The sequence below is a fragment of the Neomonachus schauinslandi genome, chromosome 9 (assembly GCF_002201575.2).
Source record: "Neomonachus schauinslandi chromosome 9, ASM220157v2, whole genome shotgun sequence".
Taxonomy (NCBI): domain Eukaryota; kingdom Metazoa; phylum Chordata; class Mammalia; order Carnivora; family Phocidae; genus Neomonachus; species Neomonachus schauinslandi.
The window spans coordinates 13,083,115-13,092,108 of record NC_058411.1 but is presented as its reverse complement, the minus strand read 5'-3'; positions in this window follow the sequence as shown (position 1 = coordinate 13,092,108).

Below are 8,994 nucleotides of genomic sequence, written 5' to 3'. Positions count from 1 at the left end.
CTCTTTTTATAATCTTCAGTGATTGGGAAGATAGTACCAAGCGGAATCAAGCAATCCAGTGGTTCCTCAAGGGCACAGTCACTAGCTCTTTCTCCTTACCGCTTTTTTTCTTAGGGAGGCAAAGTGGGTGGGGGTCACAGACTTGACCAAGAGCATAGGAAAACCATTCCTCCAGTGCCCTGAACCCATTAAACATCTTTAAACAGATGCTAGCCCAAGAAATCTTTCACCCAAGGCAAATACTTTGAAAAGTTCTAGTTCACATTCAGGAGACATCCCCAGTAGGTCTATTTGGTAGCATAACTTGGGATACCTCCAAACCAGCGCTGTTGCTCTGTACTCCTGTGAGGTTTCTGAGGAGTCCAAGTAGAAGGCCAAGGCCAACCAGCATCTAAACCCTTTCCCCATTTTGGTATTATGAGTTTTTATAAACTGCGGCAAAACTGTAGCGACTGTATTTTGCTTACTGGTGTCTTATTTCTTCACTATAGGAAAGTATGTAGGAGATACACAGTGAGATCAGTATTTAAGAAGACAGTCCAGGGGGCACCTGGGTGGCTCAGTCGTTAAGCATCTGCCTTCGGCTCAGGTCATGCTCCCAGGGTCCTGGGATCGAGCCCCGCATTGGGCTCCCTGCTCGGCGGGAAGCCTGCTTCGCCCTCTCCCATGGCCCCCTGCTAGTGTTCCCTCTCTCGCTGTGTCTCTCTCTGTCAAATAAATAAATAAATAATCTTAAAAAAAATTTTAAAAAGTAAGTAAATTTAAAAAAAGAAGATAGTCCAGGAATTTAGCCCAACCATGGTGATATTTGTTGCTTTTTCATTTTTCACCTCAAACATAAAGTACAAAAATACTACTACTTAAAAAGAGCATCATTTCGTGGATCTTCTCTAATTCCACTACTAACATTTTCAGATTATAGCTAACTCGTGGACCAACTACTGCAGACAGTAATGGCTCAACTTCAGGCTCTGTCACCATGGGTGAACCTGGACAAGTTATTTATTCTCTCTAAGCTTAGATTTCCTTATTTGTGAAAAGGAGTGAATAATAGGGTTTTTGTGAGCAATAAACAAGATAATGCAGATAAAGGTATTGCACAGCATTTTTTTAAGTGCTCAATGAATATTTGCCATTATTCTCATTGTTATTGCCTTCATCAGTCTCCCTTCTACAGTCTCTCTCTATAAAATTCACCTCCCACTATGGTGCCACATAATTATTTTTGAATCACCTTTGATTTTGTCAGTCTCTTGTCAAAACTCTTCAATGGATTCCATGCAAACAGGATAGTCTTATCTTCTTGCCTGGAGCATGTTGCTATTCTTTGTCTACCCTTAACCAACCTGACACCAGCCCGATCTCTCACGAGGCCCCCTAATAACAGATTAAACTTCCCCTTCCCCAACACATGCTGCTCTTTTCAGCCTCCTTGCCTTGTTCCTGGTATTCCCTCTGCATGGGATGCCTTCCCTATGTACATCCATATAGGTCATGATCCTCCAAGGAGCATGGAAGCCACTTCCTCCACAAAGTTTTTTCAGATCCATCTAGTAAAAAGAGCTTTCCCTTTGCACTTCTGAAATACTTGGTTGTTTCCTTCTACCTTGAAAACACATTTCTTAGGTTTACATTATCTCCCAACCTGAAATGTAAGTCCTTTAAAAACCAATGGACAAATAAACTGTTGGGACTACATCAAAATAAAAAGCTTCTGCACAGCAAAAGAAACAACCAACAAAACTAAAAGACAGCCTACTGAATGCGAGAAGACACATGCAAATGACATATCTGATAAAGGAGGAGTATCCAAAGTATATAAAGAACTTATACAACTCAACACCAAAAATAATAATAATAATAATCCAATTTAAAAAATGGACAGGAGACATGAACATACATTCCTCCAAAGAAGACATATAGATGGCCAACAGACACTCAACATCACTCATCATCAGGGAAATGCAAATCAAAACCACAATGAGATACCACCTCACATCTGTCAGAAGGGCTAAAATCAAAAACATAAGAAACAAGTGTTAGCACAGATGTGGAGAAAAAGGAACCCTGGTGCACTGTTGGTGGGAATGCAAACTGGTGCAGCCACTGCAGAGAACAGTATGGAGGTTCCTCAAAGAATTAAAAATAGAACTACCTTATGATCCGGTAATCGCACTACTGGATATTTACCCAAAGAATATGAAAACACTAATTCAAAAGGATATATGCACCCCTGTATTTATTGCAGCATTGTTTACAATAGCCAAACTATGTAAGCAGCCCAAGTGTCCACCAACTGATGAATGGATGAAGAAGATGTGGCATATATATATACACAATAGAATATTACTCAGTCATAAAAAAGAGTAAAATCTTGTCTTTTGCAATGACATGGATGGATCTAGAGAGTATAATGCTATGTGAAATAAGCCAGAGAAAGACAAACACCATATGATCTCACTCACATGTGGAATTTAAGAAACAAATGAACAAAGGGAAAAGAAAAAGAGACAAACCAAAAAACTGACTCTCAACTACAGAGAACAAACAGATGGTTACCAAAGGGGAGGTGGGCAGGGGCATTGGTGAAATAGATGAAGGGGATTAAGAGTACACTTATCCTGAGGAGCACTGAGTAATATATGGAATTGTTGAATCACTATATTGTACATCTGAAGCTAATATAACACTGTACGTTAACTACATTGGAATTTTAAAAAGAAGAAGAAATACAATTGTCTAAGGAAGACCAGCTTACAGAGGCAAGTTTCGGAAAGAAATATTTAATGCCACACAGAGTGCACTACTGGAAGACAGTCTAGGAGGATGCTAAGGTAGTCCATGAAGATCAGTTTTAGAAGGTGGGAGGGAGAAATAAAACGAAAAAGCAGCAGTGAAACTGGTGATTTGGGGGTGGTTTTAGGAAGCCCCCCATAATCTCCACCAGGTCCCGTAAATCCAACCAAAATTAACATTTAAATAAATCTGTTGTGCAAATGGAAAAAAAAAAAAAGAACAAAACAAAACCAACGTACAATCGGTTTCACTTTATATCCCCATTGCCTCTAGTACAGGGCCACATTCACAACAGGTACTTGATAAATATTTATGGAATGAATGATCAAATACTCAATAAAAGTAGAATGTGGTAACAGAAGAGGGTGAAATAAAGTGCTAAGGGAGCTCAGGGGAGGAAGAGGTTATTTTCACTGACTCTGCATTTGAAGTAAGCTTCTTTGTGAGGTAGAGATGATGGAAATCAGAATTCTAGGCCAAGAGAAACATGTGAATAAAGGATGGAGGGGGAAAGCACAAATATTGAATAACAATTCATATGGCTCAAATCTAGGAGATGCAAAGGGTAGTAGGTTATCAGGGCTGAAAAGGCCAGATCATGAAGGGCCCTGAAGGAACTCCTAAGGAATCTGGACTTAATCCTCGAGGCCAGAGGAAGCCAAAGCAAGTTTGAGGAGGAAATTACATACTCAGATGTGTGCTTTAGGAAAACCACTCCACCAGCTGGGCAGAAGATGGAACTAAGGGTAGGAGACCAATGAAGACGTTTGTGAGAGTTAGGGAAACAGCAGCAGTGCCTTGAATTATGGTGGTGGCAGTGGGAATGTCAAGGTGAAAGAATGTAAAAGGGGACAGAGTAGAGAGAGAACTGCAATGGGGCAATGCAGGAGCAGGGGCTCTCCATGGAGCCAATTCACAGGGTACGTGAACTTGGATGGAAAAGTAGAACATCTTTATTTTCACTAACCTCAAAGTGAAATGTAGCAGGTCTTCAATTATGAATATGGGCAACAAACCATAGCAGCCAGTAGGCTTCACTGGGCTGGCAAAGGGGTCCTGCCATAAAAAAGAACTTAATCACTCTGAAGTGACTAAAAGCTCGATAAAGCCTTTACCAGAGATAAAGATTTGAATTAAATAAAACAACAACAACAAAAACATGTGTGGGGACTGAGAGACGGAAGAATAAAGATGGATGAGAGTATCAGTTTGACTTGGATGAGTTTCAGTTGTCAGCACATGCTTATCTCATTTCTTGTGACCAGTGGCCTTCAGCAGCAGGGAAACCTGATCGACTCTATATGGCAGGAATCTTCATTTCCCATTCTGTTCATCCTCCCATCTTGTAGCACTGAAAACAGTCCAGCGGTGACCAAATGTCCTGGTTTGCCTGGGACAAAAGGGGCTCTCTAGGACATGGGCCTTTGATGCTAAAGCCAGGAGAGTCCTAGGCAAACGGATGAGCCAGTCACCCCAAGAGTCCTCAAATCTGGCACTGTATGCTAATTAGGCTATATTAATACTATGCCTTCAATTAAAGAAAAAATTATGCCATTTAAGATTCTGGATCTGAGTTTCTCCATCTGTTCTTCCCACAAAGTGGGAAATCTTGAAGGAACATCTTTCTCTCATAAGGTCAGACAGTTATGGGCATTCAATAAATGCTTTAGTAACTGAATATCATTATCAGTAGTTCTATAATTTACACAGTGCTGGCACATTCATATCTCATGCAAAACTCACAGGGACTCTGTGAGATAGACTTGATTCTCTTCATACTACAGAAGAAACCACAGTTCTGGAAGATTTAGTCCTTTGCTATACTTCACACAGCAAGCAAAGTGGCTGCTCCTAGCACTGCAGCTGCCAAAGAACACTGAATTACTGAGTGTTCCACAGAGGCACAAGTGGTTGTTGCTATATGGAGATTATGCAAAGCTGCAATTTTCTTTCTTTTGCAACGTCCATGAACTCAGTGCTCTGGCATTATACTGATACACAGTGAAGTGGAGTGGTTTTAGGGAGAAGGCACCCTAAGGTAAAAGTGATGGTTGACCTATGGAAAAAGGCATAAAAGCCAATAATTAAATGTTCCCAAAAATTGGTTAAGATTAGGTAAGAGTGGCAACAGCTTGCAAATCAAAATGTATGGCAAATGGTACCAAAACCACTCTGCTATATGCAGCACCTAATCAGAAAAGCCACACAAGGCAGTGAACGCACCTGTATTAGCCGATACAAAAAAACCTAACACGCCCACGCGTGCCTCTATAGATCAATCCAGGAATCCCGGACAGAGATGGGAATGGAAGATTTCATACATGGGAGAGGCCTGGCCTTCCTGGGTTTATTGGCCCCGCAATTCACCAGCCACCTCTCCCCGTAGCCATGGCAACGCCCACACCAAGGCAGCTCCAGGGTTCACCTTTGGATAGCCACACTCCACCGATTTTGCACCTGCGCAGCTCAAATAAAACCATCAAAGACATCACCTCCCGCTAAACAAGACAACCATGGCTTTTTCCGTTTCCCCATCTCTAACTCATCCAGAGAACATACTCCTTCTTTTCACCCACATCCACGGAACGGGGGATGAGTCCTGAACAACGACCACTTTTGATGCAAACATAAGAGGGCTTTTTTTCTTTTCCCTTTTTTTGCGGGGGTGGACATCAGAGACGGATGAAAACCGGATGCATACACAAACACAGCAGTTGCCTAAAAAGGCAAATAAACTGATACGATCAAAATAATTTTCAGCCAACGTCTCATAGCATGTCTGTCAGGCAAGCTCAGTTTTGCCCCTGCAGGCCACTGTCTCTGGAGCCGATAAACGGTTTCCAAGACGGCTGTTGGATTTACAGTTCTAAAAAACAAAAACGCGTTCCGTGCGGGCGGGACCGCGCACAGCATGAGCAAGAACCATGACGTATTCGGGAGAGCTTTCCAGAACTGCTTTCCAGCTCGAGCAAGATGCCCAGAAAGCAAATCTCATTTTTGCTTCTACAAAATGAGAGGAACCGCGCACGCCGAGAGAACGCAAAGCAAGCGGTTTTACTGAGGCGGCGGAGGCGGCGGCTAAACTCTCGCCAGACCCCCTCCTTCCTAGGTGGCCACTCGGCTCTGAGCTCCCAGCCGGGAGCCCTCGAACTCTATCCCCACCACATCTCCGGGACCGGAGCCAACACAAAACCACCCTCCGCAAAGTAAAAAGGGAAAAAGAAACCCCAAAGGCAACTTCTGTCACAGAGCCTTTCTCTACCGGCCAAAGGGCGCCGCGAAAGGCCCTCTGCGTCCAGGGCCGTCCGCGCTGCCACTAATAAAGATGGCTGCCATAGGCGGAGCCGCTCCCTCCCGAAGGCCGCCGGCTGCCCCGCCAGCCACGACCATTCCCGCGGAGCCCTCCACGCCCGCCGCGGCTTGACGCATTGCAGGTGCGGAGCGGCCAATCAGGCGGCTCGACTCTTTCCGGCCAAACACTGCAGGGTCGTGCTGGCCTATCAGAGCGTCCTTGTCAAACTGAACGAGGAAAGAAGGCTCAGCAGCGCCAACTAAGCAACCGGCAACTGAGCGCATTTTGGGGCGTGTGCTGTCGGCCGGACGTGTGCTCCTCCGCCGGGAGATATAGTGCCCGCACCCGCGCCTCGCCCCGCCCGCGCGCGCGCGCTCTCGAAAGGTTTAGGCACGAGGCTCGCTCCTTCGCTCACACTCGGGGAGCATGGACACGACTAGCTGCCTTAGAAACAGTGCTAAATGCCTTGGCCGTGGCCCGTGGTCCTGCGAGGGGCGATCTCCAACCCTTGCCGCCTTGCCCCCTTGCTCAGTGAGGCCGCGCGCGTTGCCGTTTATCCGGCACGCTTTGTGAACACAGTTGCCCCCGGAGAAATAAGAAAAGCTCCCCTTATCTGGAAACCCCGACTCAAACTGCCTGTTCACAGCGGAGGCCCGGGCGCCCGAGAAGCACCCTCGTGGGCACTTTTGTTTCGGAAGGGCCCGTTTCCATTTCCCTCCTGTGGTTTCCTTATCTCCTGCGGCGGCCCGGGTTTTGAGCCGGGTCTGAGCCGAAGGGGCCCGCCGGGGACGCGGCCAGGAGCCGGCCGGGGGCCGCGGGCCGACGACCGGGGCAGAGTAACAGGCGGTGGCCGTGCAGCCGCGGGCTGGCCTCTGCTGAGCTCCTCGGGAGACCGAGGGGAAGCTTCTAGCGGCCTCCCCCACGGAAAGCCCCTTGTGACTTCTTTGTGGAAAGGCCCTCCTAGACAGAGGACGGGGTTCAGTGGAACATCTGGGCCAATCTGGTACCACAGTCTGTCTAGTGCGAGATGGTACCTCTAAGTCCTTGTTGTGCTAGTGAAAAATCTGAGACCCAGGAAGGTCAGTCGACACGCCTACAGTCACATAGCAATTTAGTGGCAGAGCACAGAACAAACACAGTCTAGGTTGTCTGTCTCCCAAGCCTGGGTTTTTTTTGCTCCAGTAAATACTCCACTTTCTAGAGCTGACGCCATAGGTGTGAGATGGTTCAGGCATTTGGGGAACTTGACCGTGCAACTGGAAGAAGGTGTGGGAATTAAGGGAAAGCGTTTCTCTGAACATAGTTTTCAGTGTCCTACAGAGAAAGTAGCAGAGTAGAAATGTTACTTGGTTATTTTCAGTACTCTTAAGAATCTAGCTGAGAAAATAGTCTTGTTGAAATAAAGATTTCTTAGAGCTGCCGTTTCATTTAACATCCTCTCTCTGTGATTTTGACGCAGTATGGCTTTGATGATCTAATGATTTTTGTGATTGAACTATTCTCTATTCACATCCTGTTTCTAAGGTTATCCTGTTAGTGGTCTTTCCTGAGGTTTTACAACCAGTAGTGGTGTTTCTACTGTCCCCATGTAAAGGTTGTTCTTTGATCTAAGGCTATAGTTGCCAGTAGCTGTTTATTGCTGCTTCTCAAACCTTTATTCAAAGCCTTGTTCAAAAAGGAGAAAAGCTGTGGTTTTCTTTCTGTAGGCGGCTAGTAGTCATCCCCAAAGATGCTTGCCAAGTGAGCAAATCTCTGAACTTCCAAATGAGCAACTCATCATAAAGATACCTGCCCAAAGAAGCAATACATCATATTTCTTTTGCAATATATACGTTATAGGAAATATATACCATGACTTCTTTGTGTTAAGTCAGATCATGATGCCAGTAAAGAGATTTGACTGTGCCACTAACAAATTGGGAATTCCTGCATAAGTCCCTTTGTTCTTGGGACCTCAGTTTTCTATTCTGTAGAATGAGAGGATTGGATCAGATGATTTCCAGATTTCCTTATTATTTTATTCTGCTGTGAAGAAGTTAGACCACAACTTATTATGTCATATTTAGGCTTATCTGCTTCTATGTACAGTGCTTTAGGCTTTTAAAGTTACTTTTACATTTATTTTCACATTTAATCTTTGCAATTCTTCTGGAGGGAGAGTCCCCATTACATAAGAAGTTGGGTTTACTATAAAGTCTGTCCCAAGATTATGTAAATGTGAATCCGTATGCTACAAAGTATTCCTCTGGGCCTATTATTTCAATCCTAGTACATACCAAACCTGCTGCTTTTTGGTGGTCAGCAATTAGCTTGCTAAATTGTGAGCTCCCTAAGGATAGGGCATATCCAATTCATCTTTATATTCTCTGTGCTTAGTGAATTTCACTTTATGCTACAGGAGCTCAATAAAGATTCATTAAAGGAATGAACGAACAATAATTGGGACAGTAGTAGAAGAATCCAGATGTAAAAGTGTATTTGTTCCAAGAAAATCAACCAACCAATACTTACTTATAGTCTACAATGTAGATGGTAGGCTTTTTTTTTCTTTCAACACCACAATTTTTTTTCTCCATTTGTCTCCACTTTTTATTTTTAAATTAAGGACATATCATCATTATGGGAAATTATTAATGTCTTCTTAAATATCAAGGTTTACTTCTAAGCTTTCCTTTGTGTGTATTCTATTACATTCTTCGAACAATATACAGATTTATAAGAAAATAATAAATCAGATTCACTCAAACAAAACCACTCACTATCCCTTTCTATTGTTGCTCTTCTGGTCTTTATAAAGAGATAATGTCCTTTACCCAGCTTTTGATCTTCTTTTGTAATTTTGGGGTGGATAAGTATCACGATTGATCAGTCAGTTGTTTTAAGATTTTATTTATTTATTTATTAGA